The sequence below is a fragment of the Vulpes lagopus genome, chromosome 21 (assembly GCF_018345385.1).
Source record: "Vulpes lagopus strain Blue_001 chromosome 21, ASM1834538v1, whole genome shotgun sequence".
Lineage (NCBI taxonomy): Eukaryota > Metazoa > Chordata > Mammalia > Carnivora > Canidae > Vulpes > Vulpes lagopus.
The window spans coordinates 26,226,409-26,249,870 of NC_054844.1; the positions used below are offsets into that span (position 1 = coordinate 26,226,409).

A 23,462-nucleotide genomic window follows, 5' to 3' on the forward strand; every position below is an offset into this window, starting at 1 on the left:
ATGACCTGAGCCAAAGGCAGATGCTCAACCACTCAGCCACCAGGTGCCTCCAAAATAAGCACCCTTTTAAGGGAATGTGTCATTTATATATTCTTTAAAATAAGACTTTTGTGTCAAAGTAATACACTTACAATATTGCTTTATGTAGTAGTTTTCACTAATTTCTTCATTTTATCTTTTACCTCTCTGATTTGACTTCTTTTAAATTTTAAAGTAGTAGTCCTCAATCACCGCTCACATTAAAATCTCTAGGAAAGCTTCTAAAAATGCTCAAGTAAGGAACGCCTGAGTGGCTCAGCGATTGAGCATCTGCCTTTGGCTCAGGGCGTGATCCTGGAGTCCTGGGATCGAGTCCCATGTCGGGCCCTCTGTGTGGAGCCTCCTTCTCCCTCTGCCTATGTCTCTGCCTCTCTCTTTCTGTGTCTCTCATGAATAAATAAAATCTTTTAAAAAATGCTCAAATATTATCCCACCCAGTTAAATAATGTGATAATGTGTTCAAGTGGTTCAGATGTCAAAAGTACATGTAGTAAAACCGGTATACGTATAATGAAAAGCCTACTCCTCATCCTATGCGCAATACACCTGGTTTCTGTTCCCCACAACAGATAACACTGTTGGTTATATTTATCCAGAGTCTTTTATAATGAATAAAAAAGCCAACTATAAAGGGATGGATGGATGGATGGATGGGTAGATGGATGGATGAATGAATGAATTGCCCTTCCCCTTTTTATACAGATGGTAGTATACTAAATAAATACACTTTAATTTTTAAAATTTTCCTCTTCCCCCTTCTTATTTAAGAATATTTCTTAGAGGTGCCTCCATAGTCATGCATTAAGAGATTTCTTATTCAGTTTCCTTTTTTATGGGTGTCTGAATATGGTATTCCATTTTTTCTACTATGAAGTATTGCTGTCAAAGACTTAATTTCAATCTTTTTTATCTTTTAAGTATTAATTTTCTTTTTAGACACATTTCTAATTTGTTCTTTAAAGTCAATAATTTTATTAGAATATGTCATAGTATAGGTTAGTCTGGTTTGATTTCTCTAGATTCCCAATGTGTCCTTTTAATATATATGGTTCCAATTCCTTTTTTAGAATTTCAGGAAGCTTTTATTAAATTATAAATTTAATCATCATTTTATTACCTATTTTTTTTTCTCTTCTGGTGACTCTTACCTTGTGTGTGTTGGATAGCATTTGTCTTCTATGTTAGCCTTTAGTTAGTTGAATCCTTTTCATTGCTTTCTTCATTTCATTTTGATCTAAGACATGTTTCCCTTTTTATTTTATTTCTCTTAAGGAACTTTAAATTTAGCTTATTTGATCTTATGTTCTTTTTTCTTAGTCATCATTTCCAAAATGATTCATTCTGTTATAATTCTTTTCTGAAATTTCTATCATTTGAGTCCTTCTATAGTATGATTTGTTGTTCCTTAGTTTATCACATTCTTAATATCTTTTAGTTCACCTTGATATAGAAGTGTAGAGTTTTAAATTTCTTTTTTTAATATATATTTTTGCTGTGCGTTTATTTTCTGTAGCGCTGTTACTCTCTTCCTTTTATCTATATAATCTATGGGATTTGACTTTAATACTTTTCTGTTACTTGTTTTTATATGACTTTAGTTTTCTTCAGCTTCTAAAAGAGGAGTGATTGAAGATAGTTTTATCCCCTCATAATTCTATAGTGCACCCATGTTTTTGTCAGATTAAAAAATTATTACCACATTTTCAGATTTTTGTGACTGTCCCTTTCTTCCACTTCTGTCTTGAAATCCTCTTTTTCTTCTCTCTTTAGTTTCTGGCTTGGTCAGTTTGGACTCTATTCTCAGCTATTTCTCCTCAGTCTGGAGCTTTCTTCTGAGTTTGTCAGACCCAGTGTATCCTGGGCCATTGATACCTTACTGAGAACCACTTGTACCTAGTCCCTATTAGAATTTATATGCCCTTCAATTTCAGTTACTATCCTTATATCAGCTTGCTCACCTCTCTGATTAGTATGTTAGCTATTTTGGAGTTTGCCTGTCTGTCTGATACCCTAATGCTTTCATTTTTCTTCTTGCACAGAATCTATTGCCATGCAGGTCTTAGGACGATTTGCAATTTATCTTTATTTGTCACATTTATGGTGTCTATTTTTTTAATAGCTAATGAATATGAGTTTTTGTTTCTACTTTTTTTAGGTGCTCTGTGTTTTTGTGAGTGTCTTTTGAGAGACTTGAAAACTCTACCACCACTACTGCCATATACCCACTGTCCACGGCACTGTTAATTATTATTAAAGGGAATTATCTGTGATAGGGTTACATGTATGCTTTTCCTGGGGATACCACTTCTTATGGAATTAGGAGTAGTTTGCAGGGAGTTGGAAGTCTCAGTCGTGCTTACCAAAATTTAAGGGAAAAGACCATATTTTGGTTTTGTGTACTGTTGTTTGGTATTTGTAGATGCCTGTGAAAATTGTTGAAGTGAAGAAGACGGTGACTGGAAAATTAAAAAACTACTTGGGAAACTGCCTTATTTTTTGTTTTTGTTTTCAGATTTATAGAAAGTCAGTTATATCACATTTTCCGGAGAGTCACTAGATTTCTCATGCTTCATTCCATTTTTTAAGTGAAGATGAATAAGTGAAGATCACTTTAAAAAAGTAATTTGAGGAGGAGGGTATTTACGAGCATACCTATGGAGGTACTACTCATTTGTTTCTTTGTTTTCTCACAGGTAACTTTGTGCCTTTTTACATGTATCTGTGGATACAGACCACAACACCATGGTTGATATTCCTAATGAGGACTTTAGGTCATTCCCTTCTACCTCCCCATAATATTGTCTTGAGAATAAACTTTGCTTTATATTATTTCGCCTCATTCACAGTCTTTATTCTTTAATTTAACAGTTAGCAATCTTTCCTTAACTCAGGTAGTCTGCAACTTTTTTTTTAATGAGGATCATTTTTAAAAAATAAAAATTATTACATTTTGCTTTCAAAATTTTTAAACAGCTTAAGCTCTTGTTTCTGGAAACTCTAGCTTGTTGGATACAGTTTAAATAATGACAAAATTATGTACATTTTAAAAAGCCCCACCTCATTTTATCATCAAAATAGGCAGTTTTTAAAAATTTAAATCCAATTAGCCAAGATATAGTGAATGATTAGTTTTAGATATAGAGTTCAGTAATTCATCAGTTGCATGTAACACTCAGTGCTCATCATATGCCCCTTTCCCCCACCTACATCCCCTCCAACAACCCTGTTAGTTTCTTTTTTTTTTTTTTTTTTTTTTTTTATGATAGTCACAGAGAGAGAGAGAGAGAGAGGCAGAGACACAGGCTGAGGAAGAAGCAGGCTCCATGCACCGGGAGCCTGATGTGGGATTCGATCCCGGGTCTCCAGGATCGCGCCCTGGGCCAAAGGCAGGCGCCAAACCATTGCGCCACCCAGGGATCCCCCCTGTTAGTTTCTTATAGTTGAGTCTCTCATGGTTTTTCTCCCTCTCTGATGACTTCCCATTTCCTTCCTTTCCCTATGATCCTTTGTGCTGTTTCTTATATTCCACATATGAGTGAAACCATATAATTATCTTTTTCTAATTGACTTAATTCACTCAGCATAATACCCTCTAGTTCCATCCACATTGATGTAAATGGTAGGTATTCATCCTTTCTGATGACTGAGTAATATTCCATTTTATGTGTGTTTATGTGTGCACACATGTGTGTGTATTATCCTATCTGTCAGTGGACAACATCTGGGCTCTTTCCACAGTTTGGCTATTGTGGACATTGCTGCTCTAAACACTGGGGTGCAGGAACACCTTTAGATCAATACATTTGTCCTTTGGGGTAAATACCCAGTAGTGCAATTGCTGTGTTATGGGGTAGCTCTGTTATTAACTTCTTGAGGAACCAACATACTGTTTTCCAGAGTGGCTGTACCAGCTTGCATTCCCACCAACAGTGTAAGAGGGTTCCCCTTACACATTTGTTGTTTCCTAACTTGTTAATTTTAGCCATTCTGACTAGTGTAAGGTGATATCTCATTGTGGTTTTGATTTGTATTTCCCTAATGCCAACTGATATGGGGCATTTTTTTTTCATGTGTCTGTTGGCCAAAATAGGCAGTTTTAAAAAGAAATCAATATAGTTTCTTTAGTCCTTTTCTACCAATGGGAAAAATGTATACTTTAAAAGTGGATTATTTGTTACTAAATAACAGTAGTAATAAGAAAATTGAGCTTTTAGTCTCAAAATATGCCAAGATTGGGGACATTTTTGAAAACAGATAAAATAGGTAAAGTTTTTGAAATTTAATGCTCATTCATATTTTGAAGACATTGTGTGATTTTTCTCATTCCTGTTCTAACAGTTCAGAAAATCAAATTGTTCTTTTATTTATCAAAACTAAATTGAGCAATTTTGAAGTCTTTAGAAGAATACCATCTGCCATTCTGCAAGCTAATTGGCCATTGTGAGAATATTTTTCCTCCCTCATACAATGATAGAAATTTAAAGTGTTTGCAGTACCTCCTCAAATCTATGATAACATAGATTTTTTAAAACATACCATCCATTTAATAATAGATTTTGAGAAGGCAGAAAGGAAAACATTAAGTATGTATTTCAAGACATCTTAATTTCGGAAATTTTAAAGTATGATGAAATATATGTCTTAGTATATAAAATGAGTTTTTGTGTTCCAAATATTTTTCATATTTAGTATTTGTAAATAATTTAGTTAGAAATATAAAATGTTTAAAGATAGTAAAACATGTAAACTGTTTCAGTTAGTTTAATATAAACTTCAGTGATTTTAGTAAATAGAGAAGTGAAGGATTTTCTCTTATTTTTAAATTTAAAAATAGTTCCTTGATTTAAATGAATTGGCTTCATTAATGAGATTTCCTACCAAAAAAAGTATTAATACCAAAAAGTGGATTGAAAGTCTATCTTAAATTTAAGTTCCTATATTCTCAGTGTGATTCTGTATAGTAGAACCTCTTCATCAAGCATATATTACTTCTATATACTACTTAGTCTTAAAATTTTTACTTATTTTTAAGTGTGAGTGACTCAAGGCTGGGTGCTAATTTCATAGCTGTAATTTCTTTAAAGGTTAAATAGTACATGTCCACTTGAGATCTCTGCTAATGCAGGGGATTATATGAACGCATTTCAGAAGTGCTATAGAATTGTCATTATGATATTTATTCTGTGACGTTGAATTTGGTATTTATCTTAAAAATTTAAATAACTTTTAAAACTGTCTTTTCAGCATATAATTTCATAAAATATAATTTTAGTGTTAATTTACAGTCATCCCATATGCTATTACGATATTTGTAAGAACATTTATCACTTCAGGGGTGTTTTATCTTCTTTACTGAATTGCAGATCAATCATCCAAGGACTATTCTTAGATTGCGTACAGATTTTTTTTTGCGTGCCCACTAATGTTTTTGAGAAGAGCTTAGTGATAGATTTTTTTTTGTGAGTGTGCATAGTGGTATTGCCAAAAAAACAGGAAAACTTGGACTTATAATGTGGCTAAGCCTCATTCTCATCTAGTGGTGAGGCAAACCTGTTATTTGTGAATACTGTAGTTTACAATCTCAAGGGATATATTTACTGTATTTCCCTACTTATCTGAGGTCAAACTCTGACCTCAACCATTCTAGAACAAAGCCACAGACCTCAGCAATAAATGAAAAGACTGGTTTGAAGCAAATTTATCTAAAATCTATGTATTTTGTTTAATAGGTAAGTCATAGATCCTTAGACTCTCAACGAGACAGTGGAGTATGGAGTAAAACCATAAAGGCTATTTTACTCACAGTAGCCAGAAATGAATATTGAAAGAAAAGACACACTCAGAACTTAAAAATCTAAGAGATTTTTGGATAGGCTTAGGTAGCATCTGGGTATGTTTTTTCTATTATTTGTTTAATGGATTTTTAATTTAGGACTTTTCTCAGGCAGGAACATTATATATGGAAAGAGGTGACTTAGATATTTGGATGGGTTAATGAATAAGAGTTGCTTTGACAAGCTCTACTGTCCCTTCCTCTTTACCTGTTGAGAAGGGTATGTGCTATTATATGTTCTGTCTGAGGGAAGAAAGATACTGTGATTGTGAAGGGAATAGGCAAGGAATTTACTGGCTAAAACCTTTTCACAATGCAGAGTATAAGTAATCTAAATCTAAAACTTTGGAAAGATGATTACATGTAATAAATGCTTTCTGAGCATTTTGTGATTGGTATAGCCTGTTCATTGCTGCTTCATCTTCATGCCTTAGCTCTCAACTGAAAGGCCACTTACTGAGACCGCCTTTTTCTGACTGCTCTGACTGAAATAGTTTCTTTATTCCCCCTTCTCACTCCTGGTTTACTTTCCTCAAAGTAGTTAGCAGAACTTTGTTTATGTATTTATTGTTTGGTTATTCCTCCTTTCTTCCAGAATATAAGTTCTTGAATGGGAGACATCATATTTAATCATAACATGATCAACTCCTAGAATAGTGGCTGGCACATAAAAAAAATATATGTAGGTTGGTTGAGTGGTTGAGTGAAAGTATGGCTTGTGGAGTGCTATGAATTCGGTCTGTTGCCTCTCCTCCACCACTTCCACACCCAAATTCATGTGTTGGAGCCCTAACGCCTAATGTGTTGGTATTTATAGATGGAGCCTTTGGAAGATAATTAGGTTTCAATGAGTTCATGAGGGTGAGGCCCTCATGAGAGGATTAGTGTTCTTATAAGAAGAGACACCAGAGAGCTCCGTCACTTTTCTCCCTGCCTTGTGAGAACACAGCTAGAAGATAGACTTCTGTAAGCCAGAGAGAGAGAGCTGTCACCAGAAACTGACCATATTGGCACCTTGATTTTGGATTTCTAGCCTTCAGAACTGTGAGAAAATAAATTTCTGTTGTGTAAGATACCAGTCTATTATTTTGTCTTGGGAATCTGAGCAGACTAAGACATAGAGTATAGGTGTTTTCTATTTAAAGCTATAGCGTATTATTTTATCATTTAAAATGATGCTTATTATTTAACGCTTATTATTGTGATCCATCACTATGCTAAAATTTATTTGGATTCAGTTTTAGAAAGATAAAAGTAAAGTATGTTTTAGTTTATACTATAAAGCTTCTAAAGGAATTTATGGTTTTGGAAGGGGATTTCTGTGATAAAAATATTAGGCATAATGTATAGTTTTCTTTCAAGCTAATACATATGTTATCCTTGTATCCTATTAAATAACAGAAGAAAAATATTAAATTTGGTTGCAGCTGTGGATATACAGTAGAGAGCATTTTAATAATGAAAGTAGTGGTAAATAGGCTACTTACTCCATCTGCTTCTAAAATTACAGACTAGCTGCCAGGGAGTTTCACAAGTTAGAGCAGTGTCTGCAATCACAGAGCAGCACGAAACCTGCACACTGAAAAAGGCAGCCTTCATGGCAAACACTAACCTGCTCTTTACTGCATAGGAATTTATGGATGTGGCAACAGCTCCAATCCTGCTTCTGCTTTAAGAATTTACCAAGGACCTCACACACTTTTAAAATCATTAACTCCTCTTTTGCTTTCAATTTCATTAGACTTTTTCCCTCTATTATTTCAAAATTGTTCCTCATTTGGTTTTTGAAGTCTCTTTCATTTTGTTACTTTCTTTTTCCCATGTAATAGGTTTCCTTTTTTCTTCATTTTCTTTGTTTTTTAGTATGTGAATATTTTGTATGTGTCTAAATATATGGTCTCTGCATTCTTTATCATTTTTTCTGTCTTATAAACATTCTTTCACTCCTTTTCTCAGAGCACAAATTTTTCTATCAACATAGTCTAGTAAAATATGGAAATATTTTAGAAAACTGTAATCTACTGAAAGTCACCTATAATTTCATACCTCACAGATATCAACTTTAAGACTATCAATTTGTTCTGTCAGATATTTTACAAATTTACACTTTCCCCAAGAAATAAATGAGAATTTCTGTTTTGCCTACACTAAGTTTTATCAATACTTTTAATATTTGTTAGAGAAGTAAAATATATTTTTTTGCTCTTTTAATTTTTATTTTATTGGTATACATGATTTTTTTCATATGACTATTTGTTGTTTTCGTTTCATCCCTGAATTTCTGCTATCTCTCCTCTGCCCATTAAAAAAAAAATCTGTTTATCTTATTTTTAATGATTTATAGGAACCTTTATACATCAGGGTTATTTACACTTTGGCATATATTACAAAGTTTTTTTTTCATGTTGATGCTGTCTTCTACTATAGCAAATTTAAAAAGTAGCTTAGTCTATTAAGTATGAATTTTGGGTTAGAAAATATCAGACTTGTTTTACTTCAGTCCTTTTGTAATTTTTTTTAAAAGATTTTATTTATTTATTCATGAGAGACACACACACACACACACAGAATCAGGGACATAGGCAGAGGGAGAAGCATAGGGAGCCTGATGTGGGACTTGATCCCTGGACCAGGATCATTCATGCCTTAAGGTGAAGCAGATGCTCAACCGCTTGGCATCCCCTTTTTGTAATTTCATTTTACATTTAACTTTTGATTCATCTCAAGTTTCTATTGATAAGATGAACTAGGGTCCTTTTATGACTTTACCCAAATGCCTAGGTTGTTTGCCCTGACAACATTTATCAAATAATCCCTCTTTCCCTTCCTTATTTGGGTTGCACCTTTGAAATACACTCAATATCCATATATACCTAGATGTCTTCTAGACTTTATTTTCATTTCTGTTGATATGTCTGTTCCTGTAGTACTACTACCTACATTGCTGTAATTACTGTTGTTTTGTTGAACATTTAGATTTACTAGGACTACACTTCCTTTTCTTGGCTGATCTTGTATATTAATCTCCCAATTAAACTTAAAATTCATTAAACAAGTTAAGTTTAAAAAGGTAACCCTGTTAGGATTTTGATAGAAATTTTGTTAAGTTCTTGTATTTATATATAGAAAATTGACATTATTCCTCATATTTAATCTTTCCACTTAATAGGTATGTTTCTTCATTTATTTCAGATTCCTCAAATATCCCTCAACTGAATTTTATACTTTTTTATAGCTCCTAGACATTTATTGTTAATTTATTCCTAAAACATTTAAGAGTTATTGTTTGTTTCATGTATACTAATATACTAATATCTAGAATCAGATTTCCTGTAATCATACCTTGGTTTTCAGTCTGGAGGGCTAAGCTCTTGAGCACATAAAATTGCTATTAATTTTGTGCCCAAATTCATTGCAACAAATTAGAATACATATATTTCCCCAGAAACTACATCACATAATGAAGATAGAAACATAATTTCGTGGCAGAATGAATGAAAGAATGAATGTAAGCAGTTGCCATACAATCTGATGAGGTTTAGAGTGGAGATAGCATGCAAAGTATGGAAGATCATGAAGGAAGAAAAGTCATCAGAATTTAGATTTCAGAAGATGAACAGGTCTTTGTCAGGAAGTGAAGATCTGCAGGGAGGTCTTGTAGAGGGAGCAATATTTGTGAAATCCTGCAGGTATGAAATAGCATGACCTGTTTGAGAAATTGCTAGTCCTAGAGTTTCAATAGAGGGTTTTTGGTTTGGCATATCAGCATAGAATATGAGGAGGAGGCATTTTAGTAGCTGAATCTGTAAAGGTTGTTTGAGGCTGTCAAAAGTTTTCAGTAGTTGAGTAACACTGAACATACTTGCATTTTGGAAAGATACTTCTTGCAGTTGATAAGTATAAATTGAAGGGAGATGGGATGAAGTTAGGGAGATGTCTCCTCTTTGGAGCCTGATGGACTCATCCAAGAGAAATATGATGGAGGTCTCAATGAAGTGGGGAAATGCAAACAAAGAGGGGGAAGACAGAGATTTTGAAAGATATACAGGCAGTAAACTTACAGAATTTAACTTTTAGTAGTCAGGAAGAAGGTGGAATCTAGGATGGCTTGGTTTTTAACTTTGCAGAATGCTTTAGGCTCTAAATCACAAACTTTCCTTGTGAATTTTTAATGGTTGGTTCGTAAATACTGTTTCATTTATTCTATAGCAAATTAATAAGAGTGATGTGATATGAAACTGGTGGATCTGTCAGAGATAATGGACACAATCTCTACTTGTACTTAATCATTAAATCCTCTTATTTTTCTTCCTCAATGTCTCTCAGATTTTTAATACTTTTTTCCTCATCAATTCCATTACTCTAACCTAGGGAGCAACCATCTTTCATTTGGGTTACTACATGGAATTTTGCTTTGTTCCAATTCAATCCATGCTGACCCAGAATAATTCTTCAGATATGATCATTTCATACTCTGCCTTAAAATCCTCCCATCACTTTCTATTTTCCTTAGGATTAAGGCCAACCTTTCAAAACATCTTATAAAATCTCATTTTCCTTGCTTGTAAAATAGGAGTAATAATAATACTTCCTCTTTGGGTTATTTTAAGGATTAAGTGAATTTACATTCTGAAGTGTTTAAGAACAGTGCCTGGGGGATCCCTGGGTGGCTCAGCGGTTTAGCACCTGCCTTCGGCCCAGGGTGTGGTCCTGGAGTCCTGGGATGAGTCCCACATCAGGCTCCTTCCATGGAGCCTGCTTCTCCCTCTGGCATTGTCTCTGCCCACTCCCCCCCGCCCCATGAATAAATAAATAAATAAATAAATAAATAAATATATTTTTTTAAAAAGAGTGCCTGGCACACAGCACTATATAAATGTTTGTTCATGTTTTGTTGTTGGTGGTGGTGGTGGTGGCATTTTTTATTACTTGTTTAGTATCTTGACATCTAGACTGTAAGAAGCATGATGTTTAAGATGGTGTCTTTCTTTGACATTAAGCTTTGTGTTTAGCATGCAATATAATAATGTCAGGTGCCTAATGTATAGTCATCCTATGTACAAATAAGTGAATGTCACTTGGAAGCATGATAAAGCAGAGGAAGAATTGTACTATCGTTATAATATCATAGAAAAATAAATGTCCGTAGTATCTTGCATTGCTAAGAAAAGGACTATTGCATTTAGTTGCTTCTGTTTTAAGACAGCAGCTCTGAAATGCTTTGTATGGTATGAAAAAAAGATCTTAGATAAATAGTAAAATGAAGTAAAATACTGGTTTATGTACAAACAGAAAAGGAAAATGATGGCAACTTTGGGTTATGAACTAAAATTAGTAGGTGCCTTAACATGTGAATTTCTTATGTAAGGAAAAGTTGATCTACTATGGGGTTTGGATATCCTTTTTCTGCTGTAATGGTTGAGAAATAAATTTGTTCATGTGTTTATCCATCCAAGAAATATTTATTGGATGCTTTCTATGTGCCAGGCATGGTTTTGAATGCCTGAGGACTATTAATGGAAAAGCAACAATAGTAGCAAATCACTACATTTTAGTGTATGAGAGAGAGTATTTAATAGACATAAAATTAAGTTAATTATGAAGTAGAAAGTAAGTGATTAAAAAAAGAATAGGATACAGTGGGGATTGAGCGTATAGGGGATGGGGAGAGGTAGATCACAATTTTAAACACAGTGATTGAGGTTTCATTAAAAAGGTGACTTTTGAGCAGAGATTTGAAGATGGAGAGGAGGAGAAAACAGTCAATGGAAATGCTGTACAGTGGGAACTTATAAGACCAGTGCTGCTAGAGCAGAATGAATGAGGGGGAAATGGAGGAGGAAATAGTGCCTAACTAATAGGAGTGAAGCACAGAATGGAAAGAGCTTAATGCTTTTGGCATTTACTTAGGGGAAACTACTTTCTAAAAATATGCTTAATTTTACATTAAAAACTGAAGAGATATAAAAAATTTCTGTTTAAACAGTATGCCACCGTAGGAAGGACTGTAAGAAATCACAGACTTTATATTCTGCAAGACAGGGCATCTACCGGTGTTTTATAGTATGCATACTTTTCTTTGTAAATGAAATCTGGTCAACAGTAGTAACATTATTTCTTTATGGGGTCTCAGACATGGCTGTTTGTTTCAGCACCTTGTGTCTAAAGCATTTCTGTTCCTGCCAGTGGATCTCTCATTTTTTTTTTTTTCTGTCTGTGCTATTCTAAACATGACGATTACGTTCTGCTTAGAAGTAAAACACAAGTCCATCTATTCCTGTGCAATTGTGAGATATGGCTGTGACTCAAACTAGGATTAGTTTTTAAGCAAGATTAAACTTGATGGACCATTTGAGATATTTCTCATATAATTCATCTTTTGTAGACACTCAGCAGATGTAATGTTTTAATGATTTTTAAAGCCATTTTCTAAAGCAATTTTAAGTCTCCATTCTCTTTATAGTAAATTTCACAGCTATGTTTTTTTTTTTATTTTGGTTTTGTTTTGTTTTGCTTTTGAGAAATGAGAGCTGATCCATGAAACAGATTTTATTGTGTATAGAATTCAAAGAATGCCCTAGTATCATGTATCCTTAATGATATAGAGGCACACTGTTAATTAGAACACTACAATTTTACTTTTAAATTTCTGTGCCTTTCAGAGCCATCACAAACTCAATTGATGTTTGAATTGCTGTTATTAACCTGTCAAAGAATACAGGAAAAATGAGTCTTATAGATGTTCCTATCTATCTTACATATCTACATACCTCTACATATCTAGAGAGATAGCTGGACTACATTGCACTCAGCTTTCCATTTCTGCTATTTGTAGTTCTGTTTCTACAAGCAAAAGTTTTTCCATGTAGTTTTGACATTTCCTTCTATCCACAAAAGTTTTGAGTATTTGTTTAAATTTTAAACATTAAAAATTATAAATTAGAAAAAATCAAGATTAGGGAATATACAGAAAGAATGGAATATGAAGGCCAGGAGAAACTCAGGACATATATTCTTGCTTCTCAACATTTATTAAGATTGAGCTACAGGTTTTATTCTCTGATTACTTTTACTCAACAGAAGAGTCAAAATTTCTAAGGAAAGAAACTATACTTACTATATACCATAACTAGACTATACTTACTATAAGTAACTAAACTATACTTACTATAACTTCCTTAGTAGAAGATGCATAGAATTTGAAAATTGTAGAATTTTCAGAAGTAAGTCCTTAGAATTTGGATGAAGGGCTTATGCTTTAAGCAATATAGTTGTATTGATAAAAGGTATAATATGAGTGTAAAACTTCTTCTCTTCCCATACTGATGTTCTGTTGTTCATTTATGGAGCAGTATCATATTTTCTACATGCCAATGGTGAAAAAATTTAATCATTATTGTATTTTGTAAAGGCATTAGATTTGAAGTCAAATTGACAGATGTCAATTTTTGTCTTTTAGTTTTAACCTCCTTTTATAAATGGGGTAGTAGAATTCCACATAGAAATATATTCTTAATCTTCCTCTTTTAAAAGGCCACTCAAAAAAAAAAAAATAAATAAAAGGCCACTCAGTTCTAAGATAATCTTATTGAAAATAGATGCTTAAAAGTAGAAATTTTTCTTCATTTGATGGCTTGGAGTTGAGGCAAATGATAAGCTTTAGACAATGGAAAAGAAATGAGAAATGATGGTATTTGGGGAAAAAACTGTAGTCCGTTCACTTTCCACTAACCTCATAAAATTGGTCTTTTTCAAAAATAGAAATGCATTTTTTTATACCTGGACTCTACATATGATATTGAATGGAAAATAAAGAAGTCTTCCTGAAATAATACTGAAGAAAGCAAATTAAAATGTGAATCAGTTCCCTGTTATGTAAATAGTGATTCAGTTCAATGTTGGACTTCAAGGGCCAATAATTTTTATGAAAGTATTACTAAAGCAAGGTGTTTGGATTGGATTTTAAAGTCATGTCCTTTGGTTGACTTTCTTTCATTTTATTCATTTTAGAATACTTGTTTATAGTATTGTGGCATTTATTTCATTCCCACTAAATTCTTTCTTTTGCATCCCTGGCACAAAGGTGGACATATAAGATCTAAAACCTAAAGATACAGTCTGTAAGCTAAACTGTTTTTCCATATGCTATCAACCCTGCTGTATATATCTAAATGTATTAGTCTACATATACATGGCATACTTTTTAATTGTACATAGGAGCAGCATCAGTAATTGTTGACCTAATGACTGTTCTAGTTTATACAGAAAGTATGAATTATCTTACATTATTAAGAACATTTTGCCTAACAGTGAGATGGTTGCTAAAATAATTTAATAGAGTGCCTTCATGGGAACACTGCTAGGTGTTGTAGCAGCTAGATTGGTGAGCAAGACATCTGAGGTTATTGCTCCTTGGAGCTCATTGCGTTCTAATGGGTTATCGGTGTTTAGTTACTACCATTTGTACTTCAAAGTTTTGCCCTTTTCAAAAAACAACAACAACAACTTAGTCATGGGAGCAAGTCTTGACAGGAGAATATTAGTCATCACTAGTGAAGATCATAAAATTGATTTTAGCCTATTCTTTTTGATTTTTTTTTTTTAAATTTCAGCAAAAAAGTCTGTGTTCCCGGATTAGAATTTATTTTTATGTTTTTAGTTAAGTATCTAAGTCAAGACATCTGTGATCTGGTGGTTTTTATATTTATTAAAAAGATCAGAAAATATTCCGAGGCAAAGAAAGTCATTCGTAGATTTCTTTTTCTATTTATTTCACCTTGGTCATATAAAAACTGATGAACTACAGGCTAAATACTACTTTCTAACCCCGAAGGCGTGTTTAAATACTATCTTAACTCCATGCTTGTGGTTTTTGAGTTGTCAGTAATCTCCAGGATGAATACTGGGGGCTGGTTATTTGCAGCCAACATAGTATGCTCCTGACAGAGGTTCATGTGAGGGAAAAAAGTGAGGTTGGGCTAAAATTACAGGACAAAAGAGAAGGGAAATTATTGTATTCTATGAAAATGGTGATGGTGTTGTAGTTTTTGCCATAATCCCTTTTGGAAAATCATTTTTAAAACTGTGGAAATGCCACAGATCTTGAAATATAATTTTTCCCCTTGTTTTGAAGCCTAGGACATAGTGGGAATGATAGTCATAACAAATTAGTCTATTTTTGGAAGGATTACTTTGTGTGCCACAGTTCTTCATCCTGAGCTAGGAGACAGTTCACTGTTTTTGTGCAATTATATTTGCCCTGATACACTTATTTAGTAAGCTATAAGGGATGTAAAAATAGAACCAAATATTCATTCTATTCAATATATCATTTGTGAAAGTTAGCAAAGAATGGAAGTATTAATGTTTGTTTAGTATAAAATATACCAATCCAGTTTGATGCCCTTTACCTCTGACTTTTCTAGGCTGTAGCTCCTCTAGTGAATTGAGAAGTAGTGGAAGGAATGGGTACTTAGTTTTTGGTGATATGAGGCATGCTTGTTCTCTCTCTGGTTAGCTCTCTCTAGTTGGCTGGTGATGGCCCCTACTAATTTCTTGGTCCCACGCAGATTATGCACATTTTCCTTGGGCAGTGCTGAGATTTACCCTGGCAATAGAGTTTGCCAAGGACTTCTTTTGGTTAAAGAAGTCATCTACTGGCTCTCTTAGTAGTCTAGGGTACCAGTCTTCTCTAGATGGTCTGATTACTCACTTGGTTTAGCAGCTGCTTAAGTAAGTCAGGAGAATCAGGAGGTTCTCCAAAGAGGTTGACTCCATTTTTCCCCCCCAAATTCCATCTTCAGTCTTGTTGACATGGGATCTCTTTTAGAGAGTCTCATGGCTTCAGATATCTCCATGTCAAAAATGGGCACCAATTGTTTAATTCATGTATGCTCACAGACTCCAGAGGACTCCAGAAGATGACTGTCAAGTTCTCCCAACAACTCCTTCACTTTGTTTGGCTTTATGCCAATGGCAGGATGAAGGTGCATCTGTATATTTTACAACTTAGGAAGGATGGGGAAAGACCAAGGTGTTAGTTCCCCTTTCTTCAGATACTGCTCCTGGTGAATACCTGGTGATTCTCTTGCAAGCTACTCTCTTCCATCTTGAATTCAGAACCTAGTAAATACACATATTTCTAGGGGAGGGAAAGGAGATTCTTTTCTCCAGGAACAGTGTCTTTTCCATAAGACCAAAGACTCCTCTTCTTACTTTATTCCTTTCCTTACAGACACTGGTGGTGGTGGCTGTGGCACAGATATTTGAAGTTGGTGAGGGTCAATACTGCCAATGTTTGGTAAACTCTGGGCGTGAGAGGGCACATTGTATGGTCTTGTCTTTAGTCTTGAGGCTTAATTACTATTTTGAGAGAACAGAATAATTCCTTATCAACATCATTTCACAGACTTTGTTCTTTTTTTTTCTTTGAGTGTATGTGTGTATATGTGGCAGAGGGAGGAATGTTTGGCATTGTTGCCATGTCTTTTGTTTTTGTTTTTTGTTTTATGTTGCTCGTGCCTGAGTGGCTTTGTGCAGAAATTTTACTGGCTGTGTTCTAAATATTTGTGGGTAACGTGTTTTCCCACTTTCTATGAGATCAGCTTCCATTCCTCTGTGAGGTATGATTTGAGGCCTCACATTTCTGTCATAGGAGTCCAAGAGTGTTCAGTTGAGATAGTATTTGGCTTTGTTCAAATACTTGGACTCTGACCTTCAAAGATTTTGTTAAATGTTTTCTGTCAGGACCAGTATACCTGTTTTTCTTTTCTATGAGTTTAAGACCTTTGAATCTTTTCCTCACTAAAGCGGGTGGTTTTGAAGACACTCTTTCATTCACTCATCTAGCAGCCATGTACTCTGCATTCAGAAGAAGAAAAAAAGAATATCGACTGCTGGAAAAAGGCTCTGTGAGACCTTGGAAATCTAGAGGCTAAGAATCCAGCACTAACTTCATCTCCTCTCCCTATGCCCCAACCCCTTTTGTGGCCTTGATGATGCTGAGTTTGATTTAAGAATTAGGAGACTCCAGTGCTTATAAACATTCTCTTAGATGGGAGCTCATGGATTGTTAATGTAAGTTCTTCCAGAATGGTTGATACAAGCCTTGAAAATGAGAGAATTTTTAGTCAGATGTTTTCTCAGATCTGGGAGGACTTTGTACCTTAGCATGGAACCAAAGACTCAGGGAAACAATATAATTCATCTCTCCTGTAAGTGGCCACCTAACTAAGTTATCTTTTCTTGGGTCATTGGAGCAGAAAGTTAAAGGGGTTTTTGGCCAATCCATAATCTACCTGGAACATTGCAGATAGCACTTCGGTTTCTTTCGCTTGAGAATATTAGGGAGAAATCTCAGAGATTCACCAGTGGGGCTTAGGTGAATAGGGGTGGGAGCAGTGCCATGACATACTACTCTGTGCCCCCCCAGGGTTTCTGTTCTGCTAATTTTCTGCACTAAATTACACTGTTTGGAGACAAATCTTATTAGATATTGGGAGAGGAAGGTAATGTGCCATAGTTGATTCTGCCAGTTTAACTTGTTATTTATTTAACTTTATTTATATATATATCAATTTGGTATTGCTGAGTAACAAGTTACCTCCAAACTCAGTAGATTAAAATGGTAAATATTTATTATTCAGTAGATTAAAATGGTAAATATTTATTATTCTTCATGCATTTATGGATCAGCTGATTCTGCTGACATAGGTCAGCTTCAGCTGATTTCAGCAGGCCTCTCTCATACATCTGCAGTCAGTTGAGTAGGAGGCTGGGGCAGACACATCTACCCTCATTTATATGTGTGTGGTGGTTGGCTGGCTGTTGGCTAGGGTGACAGGTGGATAGGCCACATGGCTCTCATTATCTAGTAGGCTACTTCAAATGTGTTCTTGTGGTGACTGGGAAAAGTTCCAAAAACATCAAATAGGCAAGCTCCAAAGAGCAAGCACTTTTTGGGTTTCTACTTGTCTCACATTTGCTAGTAACTCATTGAACCACATAGATCTCCTGACCATGTTCAGAGCCAGCATGGAAAGGTACTCCTGAAAGAACATGGATCCTGGCAGATATAATTAAATTATATGCAAAAGCAAGTTAAAATTTTTATATAGTCTGACTGTTTTCCCTGTATTGTTTTATTTTTTCTTTAATATTTGAAACAGCCTATCTTTTGATGGTCAGTCCTGTCCATCAAAGGATGGTCCCTTTTAAGCCGAGTTTTTTCAGCTCTGGAAAGCTCAGATGTCTTCATCATTATCTTTTATTTTCCCCTGGAATTCTTATTCTACTACATTTGATTCCCATTGTTCATGTTAGTTATGTTCCATAAAATCACTGTGCACACTGCATTAACTAATAGTGAATCATTGCTCTTAGAAATACAGGGTTAGGTATTAGGTTCGTGAGGGCTTCTGGTCACAACATTTTAAGTGACTGATCAGTATATAATCTTGTTTTATGTGTTTCTTTTAAAATCCTCTTATTTAATATATATTGTTGATTCGTTAACATTGGCCTCTCTACCAGCAACACTGTAACTCATGCTTGAATGAAATTTAACTAACAGAATTAGTTCTTCTTTAAGTCCTGTCACAACCTTCCTGTATGTAGGAACAGATCACTCTTCAGCACTACACTCAGAGGCCATTTTAAACAGTGAAATCAACAACAAGCACAAATGCAAAAAACTTGACAATGAAGAGACTGTGAAAAAGACACTGATAGAATGAGAGCTGAAACAAGAAGGTAGAGAGCATCACCTTGTTTGACCTTACCTGTGATGTGTACGTTGGGCACACTTCAGGTCCTTCACCATCTGTGTGTGTCCACAAATGACCTCTGTAATGTCTAGAGTATTGATTTTAGTAGGCGAATTCACATATATGGAATCTGTGAATATTGTGGTCAGCTCTATTTGAAACAAGTGGCTCTATTGTCTAATCTTTTGCCTTTCATTTTAACTCTTTTTGTATATTTGAGACATTTTTCAGGGAATCTCATGTTTCATTATCTTTTTGCTTTATTTTAGAATCTCTTCTTTGTTGCCTTGGTTGCAGTTTTATAATTAGGAATCATTGATATAATTTTTGTATGGCTTTTTCTTACCTCAGAATATATAGACTTTATGCCTGTCTTGTCTAGTTTTACATGTATATTTGCTTTTTAAAGTTTTAATGCAAATATGACTAATAAATTTTCCAAAATGTTTCCCTGTTTTTTTAGTAACATTTCTGCAGGACACCTTCTCTACAATTGCTTAGTTATTACTATTTAAAAAATATACCTGGTGATTTATTTTGGTTTGTTTCTATACTTACTTGTAACATGGACTTCCTTGCTTGTCTTTTATTTGGAGTTGAAATGACTTCTGTGAGAATTTGTGTGTGTGCGTGTGTGTCTTATAGTCAGTCCTACAGTCTCAAGTTGGGGGAAAGTGTTTACTAGCTTTATTTTGTCAGAATTACAACAGCCTAAAGAATATAAGGTGCTGAAGGAAGCATGGGAGTTTTCTTCTGTATAAAACAATCACTTTACCACGTTCAGTTTGGGAGTCCATTTGTTTCCATTATTTATTTATTTTTTTATTTTATTTTTTTTAAGGTCTGCTTTTTTTTTTTTAATTTTTTTTTTAAATTTATTTATGATAGTCACAGAGAGAGAGAGAGAGGCAGAGACACAGGCAGAGGGAGAAGCAGGCTCCATGCACCGGGAGCCCCACGTGGGATTCGATCCCGGGTCTTCAGGATCGCGCCCTGGGCCAAAGGCAGGCGCCAAACCGCTGCGCCACCCAGGGATCCCTATTTATTTATTTTTTAAATTAAATTCAATTTGCCAACATATAGTATAACACCCAGTGCTCATCCCATCAAGTGCCCTCCTTAGTGCTCAACACCCAGTTACCCCATTCCCCCACCCACTTCCTCTTCTGCAACTCTTTGTTTCCCAAAGTTAGGAGTCTCTCATGGTTTGTCTCCCTCTCTGATTTTTCCCACTCAGTTCCCCTCCTTTCCCTTATAATCCCTTTCACTATTTCTTATATTCCATGTATGAGTGAAACCATAAGATGGTTGTCCTTCTCCAATTGACTTATTTGTTCATATTATTTCTATTGTTCTTTCCCTGCTTGATTACCGTAGACAATTTAAAAGAATGGTTTTTGAAGAGGAAAACAAGTTTTATTTAAAGTAGTTTTTTTAAAGCTCCTAATAATGAGCTTCTCATTTCTTTTATTGGTATGACTAACAAATAGTTCCTTTTTCATTAAAGAGATCAATTAACTTAAAATCATCTGTTTTTATTTCTTCCTGTCCCTGCATACAGTCTGCTCTTTCCCTTGCCCCTTCTAATCTGCTAACAACTTAGAAACCAGATAACTAGCCTTGGTAGAAATCTTGAAGAAGGGTAGGTGGCTTCTGTATTTGGCTTTGTGGACATTTCCCTTTATGTAAAGCAAATTCTGGAACCCAAATTTTTGTCACCGGTATTTGCTCCTTAGTATGCGTTGATTTGACTTTATTTTTTCACAAAGTATTTTTCTGGTTTGCCTAATAAGGTAAGGAAATTGGTGGAGTATGCCGTAGGCAGTTAGCTTATACAAAATTTAACTCTGGGTACTGGGAGAAGCAAAAACACTTGGTCCCCAAAGCGAGCAAGCAAAGAGTAATAACAACCTCTCTCTATAAATAGACAAACATAATTACCGTAAGCCTTGGAAATGTGAAGTGGCTGTGCCCTCAGTCAGGCTGTTCCATTTGTTTTTCCTACACTATAGCACTTTATTGTAATCTGTGTGATTCTAATGTTTAAAACTTTTCTCTCATACAACATGACCCATCACTGCAAGTCAGTTAGCCCATCTGATGATTAGTGATTGTCAGTGTTAGAGAAGTTAGCTAGCTATATTGGGTAAAGAGAAAACACAGAGGATGTTGGGGTTCTGTGTGTCCCTTTCTGGGACCCAGTTTCCACACAAGGTGCCTCTTTACTTCAGTATTTGTCTGCTGTATACCAAACACTAAACTAATCACTTAGTGTACTTTCTTTCACCGAATTTCTACCATAAAACAGTGTGATTGGCATCAGTTACCCTATTATACAGGTAAAGAAGGTGATAGAGGTAGTATATTGCTTGTCTTAGACTGCACAGTTAGTATGTTTCCCAGACTTAAGATTGGGTTAACCTTACCATATGTGCTCTTTTTACTACAAATTTTACTGTAATTATTTACTTAAAGGAGATATCAAATGCTAGTTACTGTTTTATTCAGGGTTAAAATTTCAAGGTATTTTATTGAAATTCTTTAACCATTTTGAATAGAACTCTAACATATGGCAAACATCTCCCCACTGCTTTTTCTTTTTGATTTTAGAGATTATTAAATATGTTACCATTTGTTTGGTGGGGGGGACAGCTTTTTGAGTACCAAATCTTGTATGTAAACAGTGTTGCTATCATGGTCTATAGTGGAGTCAGGACTGTTTGTCCCTATAAGAAAACCGAGAGAAAAAAAAAAAAAAAGAGAAAAAAAAACACAATGTTTTTTTTTTTCATCTCATACAGCAGAGATATTTTACCATGGATTTTAACTTTCTCAGAAGTGATTATTGGTTTATTTTCAGAGAATAGTGTTTGAGCTACCTTTAAACAAGACACTGAAAAACAAAAAGTAGCTCCTCTTGCTTTTTTTCTTATACCAAACCCATTCCCAAGGAAACACAGTTATTTTATCTAATTTCTTAGTAATAAATGGGAAAAAATAAACAGGCAACTCCCAGTCACTAGGGCACTAATTTAAAAGAACGGGATACTCCCACAGTGGAATTGGTTGGAATATTTTATTCTCGTCTAGCCTGGTTTGCTGTGAGCAGAAAATAATTAGTAATTGATGGCAGGGCAGGAAGAGAATCTGATTCATAGATACACTAATCAGAATAATAATTATTGGAAAATTGGGACATACCCATATCCTACTGCTAAATGTGATTTTTGAAAGAGTTCCTTATGTTCTATTAGAACAAAAAAGATTTATACTGTATATTATTACACATACTGGACATTTTAGTAGTGGTTACAGTGTGATTTTTTTTGTAGTTGTGGTTACATTATCTCTTAAGGAAAACTTGTAAAAGGCTTAATAATTCAACTTCACAATTTTGTTTTAGGTTAGCATCTGGCAGGGTTAGGCTTAGTCCATTGGTAACTAATTTATTTTCTAGACCTTGAAGGGTTTTGTTCAAATCCTAATAAATTGTTATTTCTAGCACACATAATATTTTTTATTCCTGGAAAATGAAGAAGCATTGTGGGAATGATTGCAAGCATAAATATGGAGAGGAGAATAGGAACGTTTGTCATTGCTTACGCTTTTGTGACCATAGATAAATTCATTGTTTTGTTACCTTAAAGAAAATAAAACAAAAACTAGCTTTTGCTAGAATGCTCTATGGGAAAATTTTTATTTCTAAAGTTAAATCTGATAACTTATTTTAAATTTATGTATTTATATGGATCATTACAGGTAAATTTCCATTTTCTTATAGTTGCTACTAACTGAAGAAGGTATTTACCATTTTTCAATGTATTTATTCATATTCCTTTCATAAAAAAAGCCTTTGTTCTAATAGTGCTGTGTTTTATCTGGATGATATGCAAAAACTTTTCCAGCATCGTTGTTGGTTCAAGTTACTGAGTGTTTATTAAAGCCTTACTATCAAGTAGCTTTTCCGTGCCAATTGTCCCTCATTTGAAATGGTCAATTTTACTATCATTCTTTCAATTTATAATTTTGAAGGGTAATCCCTGTTCCTTGGAGGTAAGTGTCTTTCATGCCAAAACTTATAAAATTATCCATAATACTTCCACTAAATAACAATGTGCATTTGATATGTTTTTCTTTTTAATGAATATTTTGAATGTGGTCATATTCATATGATTTGTATGTTGTTATCTAGCTAACATAACTTAAACATTTCCAATATAGTTATGAATTCTTCACAGACATAACTTCATGATATTCCCCATTATAGGAATAATTTTTGAAATTATCTTGTACATTTAGATTACTATTTTTATTTTCATTACTATTTTAAAGCTATTCCAGAATATCTTTGTGTAGAAAAGTTTAGTTTAGAATATGTTGCTTACTCCTCATGACCTTCAATTTCCTCATCTGTAAAATAAGGAAAAACATAGTACTTCTGTAGTAGGGTGATTGTGAGAATTAAGTCACTATGTCAGTGTGTATACTACTTGGAGCTGTGTTTGGCACATAGTAAACTCAGTGGCTCAGAAACATTGTGGTATTTAGAACCATTTTACACCCATAGTAATTATTACAAATCCCAAAGAGCATTTGATTATGTGGATTATATCTATTGATATTTACCATATTATAATATAAAACAGAAATTTTAAAAATATTTACTAATTTAAGAAATAGCAAGCCTATAACATGTAACCTATTATATACATATTACATAAAACAACAATTTTTAAATGAAAACAACTCTTTTTTCCAAACTTAAAACAAATTTAGTGAGAAGAATAGTATTTTTGTACATTTCTGCAAATCTCTGTACTCTCTGG

The 23,462-nt window shown here is 34.2% G+C and overlaps 1 protein-coding gene across 3 annotated transcripts in view; it reads left to right on the plus strand.

The window, feature by feature from the left end:
- The window catches only part of CCDC91 (coiled-coil domain containing 91), a 328,037-nt gene that overhangs the window by 125,365 nt on the left and 179,210 nt on the right, over positions 1–23,462 (plus strand). The window lies entirely within an intron of this gene.